Source organism: Tamandua tetradactyla, chromosome 6 (assembly GCF_023851605.1).
Source record: "Tamandua tetradactyla isolate mTamTet1 chromosome 6, mTamTet1.pri, whole genome shotgun sequence".
Lineage (NCBI taxonomy): Eukaryota > Metazoa > Chordata > Mammalia > Pilosa > Myrmecophagidae > Tamandua > Tamandua tetradactyla.
This window is the reverse complement of record NC_135332.1, coordinates 94,980,285-94,999,476: the sequence shown is the minus strand read 5'-3', so window position 1 is coordinate 94,999,476 and position 19,192 is coordinate 94,980,285. Positions and strand designations below refer to the sequence as shown.

Here is a 19,192-nt window from a genome sequence, read left to right as displayed (position 1 = left end):
CCCAGCTACCCTTAGAATAAAATCCATTGAATGCAAGTGACGTCATGCTTCATCCAGCCACCATCCATTCCAGTCCCCGCTGTGCCTCCTTGCCGAGCGCAGGGCCCTCCCATGTCCACAGGCCCCCTGAGCTCCGTGCCCAGTGCCCTCTCTAGCACTCAGGTCTTCTTGCTTTTGCCTTTTTGTTTGTGTGTTTTAAGTCGAGGCTTTTCCCACCCGCAGAATTCATCTCCCAGCCCTTGCCTCTCCTGTGGGCTCTGTGTCTTTGGTGCCTAGCACCTTGACAGACCCCATGTCTGCTAAGTAGTGACTCACCAGAGGAGCCTTGGAACCTCTTCACCTCATAGGAAAGAAATAATCGTGCCACTCAAGTAGTCCTGTGTGCGAGAAGAGGAAATAAGAAAAGGTCGGATCTCAAGACAGACCCTTAAGAAAGGGGTAGAACTTTCAGTCAAACTAATAGGAAGCTGATAAGACTTTAAAGGCTAAATTTAAACATGGTTTAATTAAAAATAAAATCATTCTTTGGGGTCTAAGGCAAACTCTACCTCACAAATCCCTTAATGGCTTACAAAATACCATACTTGTTATTTAAATGCAGGTGTGGTGAAGAATCTTCTTTTCCTCTTACCTCCAGAAGTCCACTTACACATGATTTTTCCTTTCATTTTTTTTCCCAATGGGTTTTGTGCCAAATATATATATACATCTATATTTGTATATATATTTATATATATATATATAAATGAAAATTAGCAAGAAAGAAAATTTAACTTATGGATTGTTCTCATCCCTGTGCCTAATTTAACCATTTGATCTTTCTTCTTTTACCATGTACTTATATCATGATTTTTTACCTTTTAAAAATGTTACATTTAATTATCCTGGAATACTCTCATAGATTTTAATGTACTTGAGACATTTGGAAAACAACAAGCATCTACCTTAGTTTGTTCATTATGGTTATTGTTGACTTTAGATGCTATGAACTTCCCAGAATGAATTTTGGTTATAAAAATTGAAAAACAATGAAAACCTTTACTAGAAAAAATATTTTGGAATTGTATGTGATTTAGAGCTTGTAATGCACACAGTGATTCATTGTTTGAAAATGAATCTAAAAAATAAGTAAACACAATTGCGCTTTAATTTCCAAGTATCTGTCCTTTCTAAGTCCTAAACTCCTTCCTTTGTTGGTGCTTTCTTTATCCTAAGAGATCACATATTGGGTGGATTTATCTGGCAGAGCTAAGCCTTTTGCTATTCAAGTCTGCTATGTGTTTTGTGGAAAAACCAGACCACTTGGGTGCAGAAAGAGTACAAAACAGGAGAAAATAGAGATCATAGATTCTTTTGCATTACTCAATTTGATGTGGCATTTTAAATTACACAGTCATGACATAATGGAAGGCCTTGGGTCAGAATACCTGTTTTCTTCTGGCTCTGACTAGGTATATGATCTTGGGCAAATCATTTGAGCCCCAAGCCTCAGGCATTTTCTTTTTTCTCACTCTGTAAAATGAAGACTAGCTAACCACTAACCGTGCTGACCAGTGCTCAATAGCGGTCATTTTTCATCCCTGAAGACTCTCAACATCTTGCCAAATTTCATCTGCCCAATTCACTTTTGTTCACCATTTATGCTCATTTAAATGCTATGCTTATCCTTTCTGAAGAAGAGGAAAAAACAGAATTTTACTTTCTAGCGAGGCATGTGAGTAAAGTACAGACTTTTTCTAGAAATATCACCATGTATATAAATCAAGGATAAACCTCCAATTTTGATGGTTCTAATACACCACCATATGTGTGACATAAAAATACAGTAAAGAGAACATTTGGTACAATGGAGCGGAAAAAACATGGGGCAGTTTTCAGGACACTGTGCAGTGACTGCTGAGAACCTGAAATGTGACCTCCAGAGCTGGGAAAGTATGTTCAAACTCTTGGTGTTATTAGTATGGCAACCTTGAAAATAATAATGGGCAGGTGGCACCATATTCAAAGAAATGGCGTATGGAAAGGAAAAAGAAGCGTATTTGTGGAGCATGTTCCCAGGGAGAAAGCAAGGGCATTGCTTCTGAATCACCAGAAAAACAATGTTGGTGTCAGTGTGGACCCCACTTCTCTTGAGCAGTTGGTTTCCTGGAAGACAGTTAAGTTTAAGACAGAAAGTGCAAGGTGCCAAGACCTGCAACTTCCAGAGGTCTCGCTTGGGACACCTTAACTGCATTTAGCAATGAGAGAATGGAATCCTCCTTTCCAGAAAAGCCACAGAACTGCCTCTGAGAGAAGAATCCCTTCCCAGTCTTGGACCCACCAGTCGTGTGCTGAGGTCACCAAACTTCAACTATAGAACAGCATAGAGGGGCAACGGCAGAATTGAACTGAGGAGATTTCTGGGATGTGCAGGTTGAACTGGCCCCCCTTTTGGACAGGATTTTTAACAATGTAGGGGAAGAGAGGGGACCTCAAGAAGGCGATAGCACAATCCCCCCTATTGAGATATGCAGGGTCTATGCTTACACCCTAATTTTCTGAAGCAGTTCAGCTATTTACATTATAGACGTAGAGTTGGAGTGTGCACACATGCTCATGAATGCCATTTGTTCTCCTGTTTTCTTTCTTTCATGTCTCAAGCAGAACGATTTGAGTCTCTACCATTTATGACTGAATGGTGGTTTCTTTTCATACCTCCCCTCACCCCAATAAGGGATTTTCCTTTCGAGAATTCACCCTTGTACCCATTCTTTTTTTTTTTTTTTTTTTGGCATGGGCAGGCTCTGGGAATTGAACCCGGGTCTCCGGTATGGTAGGTGAGAGTTCTGCTACTGAGCCACCATTGCACTGCCTTAAGCCTTGCATGTATTCTTGGCCATGCATTTTTGGGTGAGAATTATTTCATTCCTAGCCCCAGAGGAGCAATATTTCTATGAAGCTTCAAAATTATTAGGCACTTTACCAACTACTAATTTATTACTAGTGGTTATTGTATTAATGGGAGCAAAATAGAAACCTATTTTGTTCAACTGAAATATGCTTACATGTCCTCCAGCATCATCAAATGAATAATGCTAGTTGTTTCATTTAAGTCCTATAGCTGATACAAATAAGCAGTATTATACTGTTTGCAATTAAACCAAAACAACTGCTTCTGGAGAAAGAGTGAAGACTAGATTTAGAGTGTGTGAAGTGTAACCATTAAGCTCAGGTTAGACACAGCCTGTCCATCTGAAGTGAAATATTTAATTCCCCTGAAGGTTTCAATGGTGAGTCGAGGATTTTCTCTGGAGAATATTTGCCTGAGAGAACTATATGACCACTGGCATTTGAAATGTGACTGTTGTTAGTTTACAATTTTGAGAATCATAAAAACATTACAATCCAGAACATTTGAATTATTTTAATAATTAAAAGGTACCTAAGACAAAATTTTAATAGTAATATAATCTTTAATACTGAAAAGAGGAGTAAAATGAATAATTTTTTTTCAATTGTTTCAGGTACTAAAATATGATCTTAATGTTTTCCACATATGTCATTCTATGCTATAAAATTGATCACAACGTTTTAAAGACAAACAATGCAGAGTAATGGTTTCCAAATACAGAAAAAAGTTGCTCTGTCTCATAAGTGAACCTCGGATTCACGAGCACCCTGTCTTGTCTTGAGGGTTCAGGCATTCCTTTATCTTTTATTTAAGCAAATTACATTTATTTCCAGGTCATATTGATGCAATTAGGAACACTGCTTGTGGAAAAAGAGGTGGACAACGTTAAGACAGGCTACAATAAAAGAAATACATAAAAACAGTGGTCCAGCTGTCATATTTTCTACTTAATACTATATCACCTGTTGGAAGACCCCAAGGTTAGTTTGTTACTCACGATGACTTGGCAGTGCCCTTCTAACAACTGCAAAAAAAGCATAAAAAAACCCATAAATGAGGTTATGGTATAAGTGTATTATGTTGATCAGGTTAAGAGTTCGCAAAATTAAAAAAGGCTTAATTTGTCAGGGGGAAATCATTATCTTACAAATAGCTTTCACATATTAACAAATATAAAAGTGATATCTCATTGAAATGTCTTCTCAAGAGCTAAAAGGAAAGTAAAATTGTTTATCAAATACGTCCTCTTCTTGCTAGAAAATAAAAAAAGCCTTTTAAGACGTCACAGTTTGCTAGAGTGCGTTGAACTGAATATTTCCAAACAGTTGTATTATACCACTGCCTAGTCTATCAACAAATGCCTGTTAATTTACCTTTCTATTTTCCAAAACTAATTTTTTTTTATTTTTGAGAGGAAATATTTAATCATAGTCTATGTGTCTCCCAGAGGAGATAGGTAATTACTATTTTGGGAGTGCAGGCATTGAACTATCTAATGTTCTAAGGAATATAACCTTGGCACTGTTGATTTAAAATGTTTAACTCCATTTGACCAATTCCTTTCCATATGAGACTATTTCTGGTCCTTACTAAGTATGTCCACAGTTGTTTTTAAGTGTTGCTATAAGAGGAGCCCAACCATCTGGCTATAATTAAGCCCCTTTGGTTCAGAATTCCCATTTAGTTCAGAATTCTTCCTGCCTCACAGAGATGTCCTTTCTGAAAAGTTAAAGCATGTTATCATTTCCCAATGATAACTTTCCATTAGTTTATCCTCTTTTTACCCCATATTGAAGATAGAATTCTTTCTGTATGGATTAGTTATAACTCATAAGTGGGAAAAAAATAAAAATTCAGAATATCCTTTGTTATCTTTTTGGCACCTGACTCCAAGCTACCTGTGTCACCTCTACAAGGTTTTAAGTTGATGTGAATAGTCAGAGGTCCAAGCAGAAGCAGCGAGCTGGAATAGGTTATTCAATTTCTAGTATATATTTTATCCCTAAAGATAACTACTCTGAACTACTTCATTTTCTCTCAGTAAAGACATTATGTGATATTGGAGTTAGCCCCCTAAAGAGGTTTTCTGCAATTTCCCCTACTTATCGACCTTTCAGGTTGTGCTGTACCATAGAGTGAACATAATAAATCACTTCACAGTGACTTCTCAAGCTTTACAGTGCATGCACCTCACTGGGAGATCTCGTGATGCAGGTTCGGAATCAGCAGGCCTGAGAGGGCCTGAGATTCTGCATTTCTGACAAGCTCCCAGGTACGGAAGGGGGTCCAGTCTGCAGACACAGCTTTGAGTGCCAAGAATGCAGACAGCCACCTGCAGCCTACAACTGCCAGGAGCTGTCATCGCCTGCATTCGTGTTTGTGCCAGCGATCACCTTTGATCAAAGTAGTACTGCTGTCTTTGTCACAGCCGACAAAGGAACAAAAACAGCTCTTACTTGGCAGCCTTCTGGGTGCAAATGATAAGCCTCCTTGTCAAAGCAGAATAAGTGAGATGGAACTTGCTGGCATTCATCTTCAGGCTGCATCTGAACTGGAATCTCTCCACCACCTGGACTTGCCGTGTCTGTCCTTCATTTTTGCTGGCTTAATCTGACTTCGTCGTGCAGACAGTGTTTTCGTGGTGGTGGAAGGTCAGCTCAGAGCCCAGGCCACACACCCTACTGTCCAGAACTGCACCCTGCCATCCCTGCCCATGCCTTTCTGATGCCTGTCCTTGTTCTCCATCTGGGATTTTGTGATGAACTGTTGGCGTGAGATAAGAAGTCCCTCTCACACACTCTAGGAACTTGCATAAGCATTTCTGTGGATTCCTATGGCCTTGAGTCTTTTATATATGTGGTCTTGCCTTATTCACAGTTGTGGCCTAGTGAATACTTACAAGTAGGCTTAACAGATGTACGTGAGGTTTGTTATAATTGTCTAGTGCTTGTGTAGTGATGAGAAACTCTCTCACCGACAGAAGTAAAATACTAATAATTATCCATGTTCTGACTCTAGTATTAGCTACTTACTCTTCCTCCTTTTTTATTACTTGTAATTTCTTTTGCATTTTTTCCTTTGTTTTCTATTACAAGCAGATGTATTTTTTTTTTAGAATCATATCAGAACCAGGTCTGGGTGATACCCCTTGTGCCGGTTTGAAAGTATTATGTATCCTAGAAAAGTCATGTTTTAATCCTGAGTCGATCTGGTGGAGGGAGCCTTTTCTTTTAATCCTGATTCAATACTGTAGGTTGGAAACTTTCAATTAGATTATCTCCACCGAGATGTGACACACCTAATTGTGGGTGTGACTTTGATTAGATGGAGATGTGACTCCATCCATTCCAGGTGGGTCTTGATTAGTTTACTGGAATCCTTTAAAAGAGGAAACAATTTGGAGAAACCTCAGAAACGACAGAAGCCTAGGAACCAACAAAGTCAGTAGATGTAGATGCTTTGAGAAGAGTTACTTCAGAGAACAGAGTCACTGAGGTTTAGAGATGCTTGGAGTCCAGCAGACATCACCACAAGATGTTAAGCAAGCCAGAACCCAGAGAGAGCCAAAGGAAACCGAAAGATGAAAGCCAGCTTTGGAGAAGCAAAGTGAGTAACCCCCACAGGAGCAGAGGTGGAAAGCAATGGAACCCAGGAGCAAGAGACCAGCAGATGACAGTCACATGACTACGCAGCTGATAGAGGTATTTCTGACCCACTGGCCATTCTTGAGTGAAGGTAACTGCTTATTGGTGCCTTAATTTGGCCAATTTTATGACCTTAGAACTGTAAATTGTAACTTATTAAATTCCCCTTTTTAAAAGTGGTTCTAGTTCTGGTATATCACATTCCAGTGGCTTGCAAACTAGAATACCCCTGGAATTATAATACAGTACAGATACCCCTGGAATTATAATACAGTACAGATAGAACTAAAACTAGTCAGCCATATAGAAATTCTTCCAAAGTACTTAGCGTTTGCATGTTTTAAAATCTCAAGACTGTAAATGCTAACATACAGTGTGTTCTTAAAAAAGAAATATAAATAAAGCATACTTTTGAAAAGAAGGATACTTGTGAGAACTGAATCATAAATAAAATATAGCTTCTGGCATGATTGGAAGGTTGAAAAGAAGACATAGGGACTATTTTAAGAATCACCATTAGCTTTCACTTAAAAGAAAAAGTGTGGGAGGCTGCCCAGCAGAAAAAATTGAGCAGGATTTTGAAGTTTAGCAGACTTGAGTTTGGATCTTGACTGTGCCACTTTCCAGCCCTATAATTTAGGGCAAGATGCTAGATGAAAGGTTATAAGTTTAAACAAATAATGAGCGCCAGGGGTCTAGAGAGTGTTTGATCCATTGCAACCACTCACTTAGTAAATCATTGTGTTTTTTTTTTTTAATATAATATGAGTTGGGTGAGGGTAGAGATGAGAAGAATCAGTGTTATGTGATTATTCCACGAGAGCAAAGAATTAGAGTTTAGGAACCTCAATAATGGTCACTGAGATCTGAGTCTGCAAGAAACACAACTGCCTGGTGACTGCCCTTCAAAAATTCCTATCACTTAAGTATTTATAGTAATGAAAATTCCTGTGTAGGAATACAAGGTCAGATGGCTTTGTTTATTTGTTAATATTTTGTGGTCTTCTTAAATCTTCACTTATTACTGCACAAATAAACAAATATAAAGAACAGAATAAAACATTAAGGGGCAGCACTGATGAGTGCTATAAAGAATCAGAGAAACGTATCAGACAAACTTGAGATTGAATTCTCCATTTCAATGGCAATGAATGCAGCAGCACATTCAGTAGGTTTTGGTGTTTTTCTTGGCTGATTAATTTTACGATAAAGTTAATATATTTTAGAACCACTAGTTTTCTACCTATTCTCCACATAGCCTCTCCTCTACTGAGGATACAAAATTTCATTATCTTTGTTTTTACTCTGGACCCCTGAGTTTTATTTTAGTGATGAGATCAGCCGTAAATTTGCATTCAGTGACCTTTGTGAACGGATAGATACTAATTAATAAGCAAGCTACTTAAGTAAATAGCTATTGTATAAACAGGAGTTCAACATAATTAAGGGCAGACCAAAACCCATATAAAGCTACATTATTCTCATTTGGAAGGAAAAAAATATCACTGAAACCACAGAGTTTCAGAAACCTTTTGCTTGGGTGAATTCTGTACAAAGTAAAATTTCATAATGACTTAAATATACATCGCGTAACTGTCAAGTGTGAAAATGTGCTGTGATATGAAAAGCACTTTTCTTGCCACTTTACGTCAACTTGATAGAACAGTATGGGGGGAATTCGTTGCAAACATTTTCTCCTTCAAATGGTAGGAGATTTTGGCCGCAGCCTGACCCCGCCCCCTGGGGCGCCTCCTTCTCGGCCACCGTTGCGGGGCGCTCAGCGGCAGCAAGATGGCGGCGCAGTGGCAGGGCTGTGAGGGAGGTGCCCACTTGGCGGAGCTCGCGGCGGCCGCTGAGGGCGACCCCGTGGGCCGCTTCATGTGTTCCGTATGCTTGGAGGTGTACAAGAAGCTGGTGCAGGTGCCCTGCGGACATGTCTTTTGCTCTGCATGCCTGCAGGAATGTCTGAAGCTCAAGAAGTGTGTCTGTGGGGTGTGTTGCAGCGCTCTGGCACCTGGCGTCCGAGCCTTGGAGCTCGAGCGGCAGATCGAGAGCACAGAGACTTCTTGCTGTGGCTGCTGCAAAATTGTATTCCTGTCTAAGATCCGGGCCCACGTGGCTTACAGCGTGGAGGGCGTGAAGGCCACCACGAAGGATGCGTCCCTTCAGCCAAGGAATGTCCCAAGCATTATACCTTTCCTTGCCATTACTGTCCCGAGAAGAACCGTGATCAGGAAGGACTTGTAGAACACTGCAAATTATCCCATAGCACAGATACCATGGGATATGGTTTGTCCCATACGTGCCTCGATGCCCTGGGGAGACCCCAACTACGGTCTGACTTCATAGCGCACATCTAGCGCCGGCACCAGTTTTCTTATGACACTTTTGTGGAATACGATGTGGACGGAGAGGACATGATGAATCAGGTGTTGCAGCGCTCCCTCATTGATCAGTGAGCAGAGTCTCCGCTGTCCGTCTCCTATTCCAGAACTTCCATTACTTGTAAAGCGTGAAGCATCTGACTCACACTTTAAATGTCCATAAGACCTGGGATTGAGCGATGGTGGCATTAAGGACAGGGGAATAGGGTTCCCAACTCAGGGCCGTCTTTTTTACCTTGGGCTCTTGCCAAAGCTGTCTTCCCCTACTGTTAACCTTTCTTGTCACATTATCTAGTCTCTCTCTCTCTTTTTTTTTGGTCCTCACTTCTAGAGCTACTTCTGGAAGAGAATCCAACTTCTCCACCTGTTCTTGTTTTGCAGTGGATCCTCTCATCCAGCGTTCATCTCTTAGGTCCTTCAGAGCCAGCCAGGATCTTTTCTGGGTGGAGAATCACACAAATGAGATGCGTCTCCTCTCTTAGTCCCTAAGAGGTGTGAGCTTTGGCATTGGCATGTGTTGTGTTGAAACTCCTGGTGTGCTTGTTGGCCGTTGGCAGCACTGGGGTTACCGTCCTATGGAGCACTTAGGAAGTCCTATTGGGGTGAATGTTCTGGGTTTAGCATGGTCTGATGCTGGAAGTTTTGATTGCTGATATTTTCCTACTGCTCCTGCACACCCTTGAATTTAAGTGGCTCAGTCCTAAATGCCTGCCTGGTGTTAAGGTGTATCTATATATCTTTAGTGAAAATAGGTGTTTCTAGGTTAGGAAAGTTAAAAACCTGTATGTCCATAAGTGGGGAGGAGGTTTAGCTAAATGGTGTAAAGGCTATAGCCTTTTTGCTTCTGATTTTCAAGCTTTTGAAGGTCTGTTATACTTCTTTATTTGGGTTTGCTGATGTTTTTGTCCTTGAAGTTTTTTGAAAAGGAGTCCTCAAATGAATAAGAAGGAAGAATTGTGGAGACTTCAGTGGATACTGGTTCTTTTATCTTCTATTTGGTAAGTTAGGTTTAATTTAGTATTGTTTTTCTGTCACAAATGGTTTCCTTGTGAACTGATTTCAACCTGTAAATAGATTTGAAACCTCCTTTCTAAATGCGGAGAGAGATTATAGGAAATCTGATATTACGCCCAGTTGTCTTACACGAGACAGACTATTCAAAGGGCAAAGTACATCTGATGAGCAGTTATTAACAGAAGTGGTCTCCTGGAAACTTGCTGGGATAACGGATTGAGACTTGAAGTTAAAAGTATTTCACAAATATTAATAAATAGAAGGCTAAAAAACTTGTCAGTCTAACTGTAGGAGCAGCAAAATCTCTATAATCAACTAGGAGGTATATGAGAATTAGGCCTGTTTTTTCATGTACAACATCGTTTAAATACATAAATGTTTCTAGTTAGTGACATTTGCAAATGGTGGAATGTCTTGGGTCCATGCACTGCCTCCACCTGCCGGCCAGTGTTCAACTGTTAGTGCCCAGGCACCAATAAAGACTACGCCCATTTGGGAAGTAAATTTTTCTAATGTGCTTTTGCTTGGGAAGACGCCAATGTTAAGGTCAGCTGGTTCACTGTAATTTATGGAAAAAGTTCACTCAGAACTCCTTGAGTTGAGATTATCTTTGTAGAAGTTTGGAGGGAATTTGACAAAACCTTCATTTGAGGGGACTGGTTAGTACACACCTGTCTCACTGTCAGGAAAGAGAACTAGACTTAACTTCATGTATTTTTAATAAGATGACTTTCCAGAAAGTGAAATTTGATATGTTCTGGCTTTTAAAAGATGAAATATAAATAAATGTCATAATTTATCCAACAGGTAAAAAAAAAAAAGTAGAGGTTTTGGTTTGTTGTTTTCCTTTATTTTTGCCATATCCTCCACCAAACCTGGTATTCTGATAAGAATAATCAAGCTCCATCCCTTTACATCTGCCTTCACACATTATTATCATTTTTCGAGATGCCCTGAATTTGAATAAAAGCCTTCTTTCATTATCGCATTCCCAGGAAGAAATAAACAGTGAGGAATAAATTCTATATTATGTTCAGGTACAAAAGCTTTCAAGCCCAAAGGAATTAAAGTCGGAAATGCAGTGCCCATGGCCTAATGAGTTCAGAAACTGACCTAGAGGTTTCCTATTCTACCTGGTCTCAGCTGAGGGGTGTCCAGTGCCTGGTTGAGACCAGCTTCACTTAGCAGCGGTATCTGAGCACAGATGCCCATGTAAGTCCTTTGGAGGCTCACAACTTGGATTATCCCAGCATCTGCTCATTCCTGCCTGAGGAGACCAGTCAGCTTCTCTCTCACACAGTTATCACAGGCAGAATCATGCCCAGCAGGGATGTCTGAGCAGAACCCAAGCACCAGAGGAACTGCACCTTGAGCCTTCCCATCGTGCAGTAAGGTTTACATCAACTGCTTTACCCCCAGGATCTCAGAACTTCAGCTCAGTTAGGAATTTAACCACCCAGCAAGAGGTTAATTTCTGCCCCAGGCGTATACCATCTTAATATTCATTTCCCCTAGAGCCTCATGTTCTGACTCTTTGGGTTGCAATTGAGGGTAGTCCCCTGTATAGCAGGTACTCTCACTCTCCTGTGAACAGGCATTTTAGTCCTGGGCTATGGGGCCCAGCCCCCAGTACCTCTTGATGTGTCTCCCTTGAGTGTACTGGGCCATTGCAGAGCCAATTGGAGAACACATAGCCAGGCTGGAGGGCAGTTTGAGCCTGGGGAAAAGCTGCAAGAATCTAGGGCACCCCATCCCAGTTTCTTCCATAGCCCAGAAAGGAGAATGGAGTCATATAATGATTCCAGTGCTGCTCTCTCCTTTCAAGTACACAATCCGGTACTGTTAATTATGTTCATTGCCACCATATTCACAGATATCTTATTATTATTATTATTTTTTGCCTGGGCAGGCACCTGGAATTGAACCTGGGTCTCCGGCAGGCCAGGGAGTATTTTGCCACTGAGAAACCGTCACACTACCCCAGATTTTTAATTTATCTTTTTCTAACCTCTTTGTGAACTTAAGTAACCAGAAGTTTATATGGTTCTTTTAAATTTCTAATCAGTCTACAGTTATTAATATTTTCATCTTCCCACCCCAGATAATTTAGAAAAAGTAACATCAGTAACACTTGCATGGAGTGCAATAAAGAATAGCTTTTAAAAGTGGAAGTTAATAAAACATATTTATTAACTAGTGGGGGCTGTTGGAAGTTAGGTGCCTCAATCTTATGAGATTCACATTATTGCCATTGAGTGGGGAGGACTGTTCTGATAATATTCTTAAAATACAAAAGCACATTTATATAGACCATAAACCCAGCTTGAAAATTCACTTAAAGTTCTGAACATTGTGAAATGAAAGAATCCTGTTGTTTCAATTACCATTAAATAATTAAAGTGGCAGATATTTAAAATGACTTTCCTATAAATTATAGTACAAAGGATGAAAGAATACACTCATTTAAAAAGGCTGTGCTGAAATTACATGGGCAAATGATTATGTGACTCTTATTTAGAATTATCTTGCACACAGTAGCCAACTTTTTATATATCAATTTATATGTCCTTAAGACTTTTCTGAATATTAATCCCAGTAGCAATACCAATTTTTAAGGTAATGCTTTATGAAAGAAGGAAAGGATTTGCTGAAGGATAAGTTGCATATAAAGATTCAGTTCAGTGAGACAGTCTTGAGGAACTAGTAATAAAAAATGGGCCACTCCTGAAAATGGCTTAAATTGTTTATGCTTACTGGAAGGACTTTTCAGTTTCAAAATACTACTTCATAGCAAAATGTGGAACTTAATAAATGTAAATAAAAGCAACCAATTTTGTCAAAAAATAGCAAAGTTACCTGGTTACAACTGACCTCTAAAGTGGAATCCCAACACAAAACATGCTGCATGTTCTCCTTGTTTTCTGTAATGGAAGCAAATCCTTCCAGACTCTGGAAGGAGAACATGGGAGGGTTTGGGCTGTTAGTTGCCTTTTGGTTTCTAGTGTACTAATGAGTCTGTTTCTCTGCCCTTCTTTACCATGGATCTTCCCTCTAACCCCACAGGAATTGTTGACACCATGAAATAATATTGTTTGTCTTCTGACTTAGTTTCTCAGGGCTGCTACGATAAGTTGGCTTAAACAAAAGAAATTTATTGTCTCATGACTGGGGAGGCTAGAAGTCCAAATGCAAGGCCACGCTTTGTCCCCAAAGTCTATGGGGTTCTAATTTTGCTCACCACAATCCTTGGGGGCTCCTTGGCATGCATCTCTGCCTCTTGTCACATGGCATCTCTCTTTCTCCTTGTGTCTGCTCTTCTGGGATCCACCAAGCTCCGGCTTCTCCCTGTGGCTTCTCTTACTTGATGCATTTGCATTTCCTCTGCTTATAAAGGACTCTGGTAAAACAGATTAAGACCCACCCTGATTCAGTTAGCCACACTTTAGCTTAATGTCTTCAGAATGTCCATTTTACAATAGGTTCACACCCATGAGGATCCACTGAACTGAAATTCATGCCATGAAATAGGGAAATCAACTCATTATCAAGCCTTTGGTCTTGGTTATCAACAATAAAAAAGTATCTCACTCACAGGATTTACCATGTGAAAAATATTTCAAAATTGCTTTAGCACATTGATTGTACACCATGTATTGAAAGTTTGTATATTAAGAATGTATGTGCTTGTACATTATTGTATCTATAAAATTAAAAAAAAAGAACACAAAAAAAATTGCTTTAGCAGTAGTCCTCAACTGGCTCCAGAGATGCAAGCTTGAACACTTAATGTCCAGCCCTGACACTTAATGGCTGTGTCCTCGAGTAACTTAGCATCTTTAGACCTCAGTTTCATCATACATAAAAGAAGAAGAGTGGGGGGAAGGAGAGGATGACACAAGTACTTATTGTTAGTCATGAGGATTAAGTAGGAGATTACGTCTAAAGGCCTTTGCATAGTGTCTGACCCTTAACTGATGGTTAAATGTTAGCTATCATTTCTGTTTTCAAATGTGTGCTTGCATATATCAAGATCTTACTGCCCACCCTCTATTTCTGACCCTCTGTTCCTAGCTATCTTAGCCCATCCTGACTTTGAAATTCTAGAGTATTGTGGTGATGCTATAAGGGTTAGAATGGGCACATGTCAACCCCCTATTACAATAGCAGGCATGTGATTGTGCAGTAAATGATCTCTCTCTGCCCTCTCCGTTCAGAGGCTCCCTGATCTCTTGGCCTTCCAAGCAGGAGCCCCCTGTTGACGGCTCTCTCTCTTGTGGTTACAGCTGTCTTGGTTCTGTACAGACATCCATCCTCTCTGCTCTAGCCTCATTCATTGAGCCCTGTCCCCATGCCCAGAGAGCCATGCCAGTGTGTCTCAGTCCCACTATGGTCAGCCTGTTTCCCTCCAGACCATCCTCTACTCTGACCCCAGGGCTATCTCCTTAAACTCTCCCTGGGCCACCCAACCCGAAGGCAAAATAGCAGCAGTCACAAAGTGCATTGCTTTGCTTTCCTGTCTTCTGCTCTTCACAGAGTTTTAAGAGCCCTCAGGACTAGTCTTCTTGGCACCATGGGGTCTCCCATTGTCCTTTTCTGCTGCAACTTCGAGGAATAGGGGCCCTGCTGCTATGATACTCACCTGAGGACCATTGACTAGTCCTTTGTTGCTGGGTCTACTGAGGCCACCTCAGCTTCAAACTCTTCCCCAACCCCCCAAGCTGCTACCAGAACTTTCTTCCTAGAAAAGCACATGACCCTGAAAACCCCTATCTAAGTTCTTATAAGCATCCTGATTTCCCTAGAAAGAGCAGGTGCCAGCTCCTTAGATCCCACTAGAAAGGAGAGGAAGGAACACAAAATGGTGTCGTGGGGCATTCCTGAGCACCTGGAATATTTGCCTTTCCTTCACTCCTCCTTGGAGTTCTTACCTCCCTGCTCTGTGTCCTCCCTTGCTTGTACACCTTCTAACAGCATCATTAGCTATGATGCATCTGTTCATTTCACCTCAGATGATGAGCTCCTAGTGTGGTTAGGCAAAGTGTGTACTTTATAACTGCCCTGATTCGATTACTGCTTGGAAACCAGTGGATCACTGTCATCTCTGTTTACTAAGAGTTATCATGTTAGGCTGCTTTGGAGGCTCTTTGCTTGGGACACACTCTTAACATTCTCTGTGGTGTTGAGATTTATCAGGAGCAGAGTGTTTCTTGTGTTGCTATTCAGACATAATTTTGAAGGCCTGTTGTAAGCCCCGTTTTTACAACAATCATTAGTCCTGGCATTGCTTTTGGCCTCCCACTGAGTCTGATGGACTCGTGCCATTGTGTTTGGCCACTCCCTGTTGTTCTATGGATGTCCATGAAGCCTGGGGTGCAGGCACGGCCTTACAGGGAAGGCAGTATGGTGTGCAGCTCTGTTCAGTGTTCAGAGATTACTGTTTGCTGCATGCAGAGCCACAGCCCACGGCCTTATGGCACCAGGAACTATTCTGTTAATTGTACCCGCTTGATATGCTCAGCCTCAATTTGCTGTGAAGAGATCCGTCTCGCTGAAAAATATCAGTGTTTGTCTGCTACACAAGGGTAGGGTAGTGACCCTGATTGTAAATTAAAGAAGTAGTTTATATCCCAGGGCCTGCTGAAGATGCATGACACCCCAAGGAAGAGAGGAGTGCTGGTGGCACTAGGAGATTGTACCAGGATTACTGCCACCTGGTTGCCAAACCAGGAGGCCAAAAGCAACACCAGGACTAATGATTGTTGTAAAAACGGGGCTTACACCAGGCCTTCAAAATTATGTCTGAATAGCAACACAAGAAACACTCTGCTCCTGATAAATCTCAACAAACAAAGCCCATCAAGTCTAGTCTTTTGTAACAACTAGAATGCAAAGGAAAACAGCTTCAGACCACGAGTCTGGACACCAGGCCCTGTGTAAGTACCTGCAGCTATGCCTGTGTTTTGGGTATGTGTGAGCCCCTCCATCTAAGTCTGTGTCCTGGATGTGTCTGTGTGAGCCTATCCAGCTAAGCCTGTGTTCTGGGTGTGTCTGTGTGAGCCTATCCAGCTAAGCCTGTGTCTTGGGTATATGTGAGCCCCACCAGCTAAGCCTGTGTCCTGGGCATATGTGAGCCCCTTCAGCTAAGCCTGTATCCTGGGTGTGTGGGTGAGCCCCTCCAGCTAAGCCTGTGTCCTGGGGGTGTTTGTAAGCCTCTCCAGCTAAGTCTGTGTCCTGGGAGTGTGTGTGAGCCCCTCTGGTTAAACTTGAGTCCTGAAGGCATGCATGAACCCCTCCAGTTTAAGCCTATTTCCTCAGGGTCTCTCTTTTCTTTTGTGTAATATTAGTTTCATGAAGAAAGAAACTTTATCTTTTTCTCCTTGATAAAAGCTATTCAATTAAGCATTGTCAAATAAATGAATGCGTATTAGTTCTAAGTTTCCTGTGGTACAAAATTTGTTTTATTAAGGATCCTAGCATGAATTACAAGAAAAAGCAAGCCATTCCTGAGGAAGAAGAACATGACCGAATTCTTAAAGACTTGTAACCTGGATAGATGGAGAGAAGGGAGAAAGGTTCACACTAGGGTTTTCAAAATGATTTATCCAGAGAATAGGGATGGGATCTATGAAGTAAGTACCAAATTTCAAATATCCTGAACCAGGATAAAGAAGTGTGAAGTTGGCTAGGGAATAGTCAAAGCAGGCAGCAGAAGCTGAGCTCTTTCTTTGGAGTAATGGTAACCACTGAACCAGTTTCATTAGCATGGATATAAGGTTGACCAGGAGACCTCAACTGCCTTTGGGTCTCAAGTACATATTCTGGGGTTAGTTGGCATTTCTTCCTGTGCGAGCTATTGAGCACACAGTGAATCATTAATAAACATTTGACAGAATGAATGAAGGATGAACTAACTATGACTTGATTATGAGATGTACAGTTAATTTTACAGTTCATCTGCTTGCTTATGCACATTCTTATTCAGCCCATGTTTTAGCCTGATTTAAAATATACAGAATGTTTGTTGCTGAACATGCACTGATTCTTTTTTGAGATTGTCATGTGAATGTGTGTATGAACTAAAAAATGATTGAACCCAGCTTAGTGTCTGGGGTTACTTTCTCTTCTCTCCTCTAAATTCTTCAAGGCTTGTTTGGAGTGCTGAGGAAGCTCTTCCAGTCTTGTTTTAGCATGGTTATCTGAATACTTGAATTTGTTTTTTGTTGACATCATGGATTTTCTTGTGAGTTCTCTTTTTTCCAAAAGTTATACTCCTGTATGAACTTGAATATAACAAGGTTAATTTCTTATAACTCACTCCAAGTGTAGGAGAAAGATCAGTAAATTTGGCATGAAACTTAAATTTTATATAGAGCCAATTATCAACTAGTGATCTTGAATAAGTCAGTCAGATTTTCTTGGCTGGAGGTAACACCTTTGGAATGGCAGACTAAGGACTTCCAAAAATCTACCCCTCCATAAAAGCATAGCAATAATTGGAAAAATAAACTTTTTCAGAACTCTGAAAATTAATCAAAGGCTTGCAACAGTCTGAGGAGCATGTGTATGAGAAAAGGGGCTGACTTGTAGTGAGGACCTTGAGTTCAGTGATTTTTAACTTGTTCTATTGCCATTCCTCCCTCCCTAGCTTCATGGTAGCCTTGAATACCAACAGCTTTGCAACCATGGCCATTGTGAAAATCAGCAACCTAGAAGCTACTAGACAGAAGAACAGTGTTGAAACTCCTCAAGGCCCATCCCCTGAGAAGTGTCATAATTTGATCTATCTGGTAGCTCCTTGGAAAAGTCACTCACAGGCTTTGTATTTGAGCAGACTCAGAGCTCACTTTGTGAGGAAATCATGCTTCCACAGTATTTGACAAAAGTAGTCAGCAGCAGTTATTTAAAATCACAGCTGTTCAATGCAGTGCTACCAGTTAGGGAAAATGAAAAACTTAAAAGGAAAATCTTGGGAATGAGATATTTTAGGAAGTTTTGAAAAGTTCTTATAGATTCCTGAGGATTTTCAGAAAAGACTTGAAAAGGCCCTGACCTCTCACCTGTAGCTGACCTTGAGGCCCTGCAGTAAGGGGAAATGAAATTAGGTCAGGGCTGTAAATTGCCAGAGCATTGAAGGCATACCAGAAATACACCCACAGCACATGGAAAATGGTGGGAGATTTATTGGTTCAAGGTATTTAAGGAAATTTCTGCCCAGTCATTGGCTAACAAATGGTCAGCTGATTGGAGAGATGCATCGGTGACCTCGCTTGATGAAGACTTAACAGAATTTGTACAAGAAAGTCACTAAACAAATATACAGCAATAACAATAAAACTGGGAGGAGGGGGTTTGATTTCCAGAGTTTTCACATTGTATTATTTATTTTAAATGTCCAGTTTTCAAAACAAAATCAGACATGCAAAGAAACAAGAAAGTAAGACCCATACATAGAGAAGAATCAGTCCATAAAAACTGGCCCAAAGTAAACCCAACTATTGGGCTTGCTAGATAAAAACTTTAAACCAGCTTTATAAATATACTCAGATAATTAATAGAAATCATTTCTAAAATTATAGGACAGTATAGGAATTATATCTTATTAAAAAGAAAATACCAATAAAGAGTTATAAATTATATAGAAGAACCAAATAAAATTTCTGGGGCTGAAAAACACAAAACTGAAAGGAAAATTCACTAGAGGACTGAATAGCAGATTTGAGCTAGCAGAATAAGGAATCAGCAAACTTGAAGGCAGGTCAAAAGAAATTACCTAGTCTGAAAGCAAGAAAGACAAAAAAAGAAAAAAAAAGGACAGTAAATGAACACAGCCTTAGATACCCACGGGACATCACCAAGTGCCAACATCACATAATGGGCATTCCAGAAGAACTGGATGAGAAAGGAGCAAGAATAATGTTTGAAGAAATGATTGACAGCTTCAACAATTTTATGTAAAACAAGATCAAAGAACTCAAAGTAGGATAAACTCAGAGAGAGAGCCACACATAGAAACTTCATAGTCAAACTGTCAAAAGCTACAGGCAAAGAGATAACCTTGAAGGCATCCAGGAAAAAAGAATCACCACATACAAGGGATCCTCAATAAAATTAAGAGCTGATTTCTTTTTAGAAACCTTAGAGGCCAGAAGGTAGGGGGCTCACATATTGAGAGTGTGGAAAGAAAAATTCTGTCAACCAAGATTTCTATATTCAGGAACACTATCTTTCAAAATTGAAGGAGAAATTAAAATAATCCCAGA

At 40.4% G+C, this 19,192-nt stretch overlaps 1 pseudogene; it reads left to right on the top strand.

The window, feature by feature from the left end:
• Positions 1–8,325: 8,325 nt before the first annotated feature.
• Positions 8,326–10,730, top strand: LOC143686229 (E3 ubiquitin-protein ligase RNF114 pseudogene; annotated as a pseudogene).
• The last annotated feature ends 8,462 nt before the right edge of the window (positions 10,731–19,192 follow it).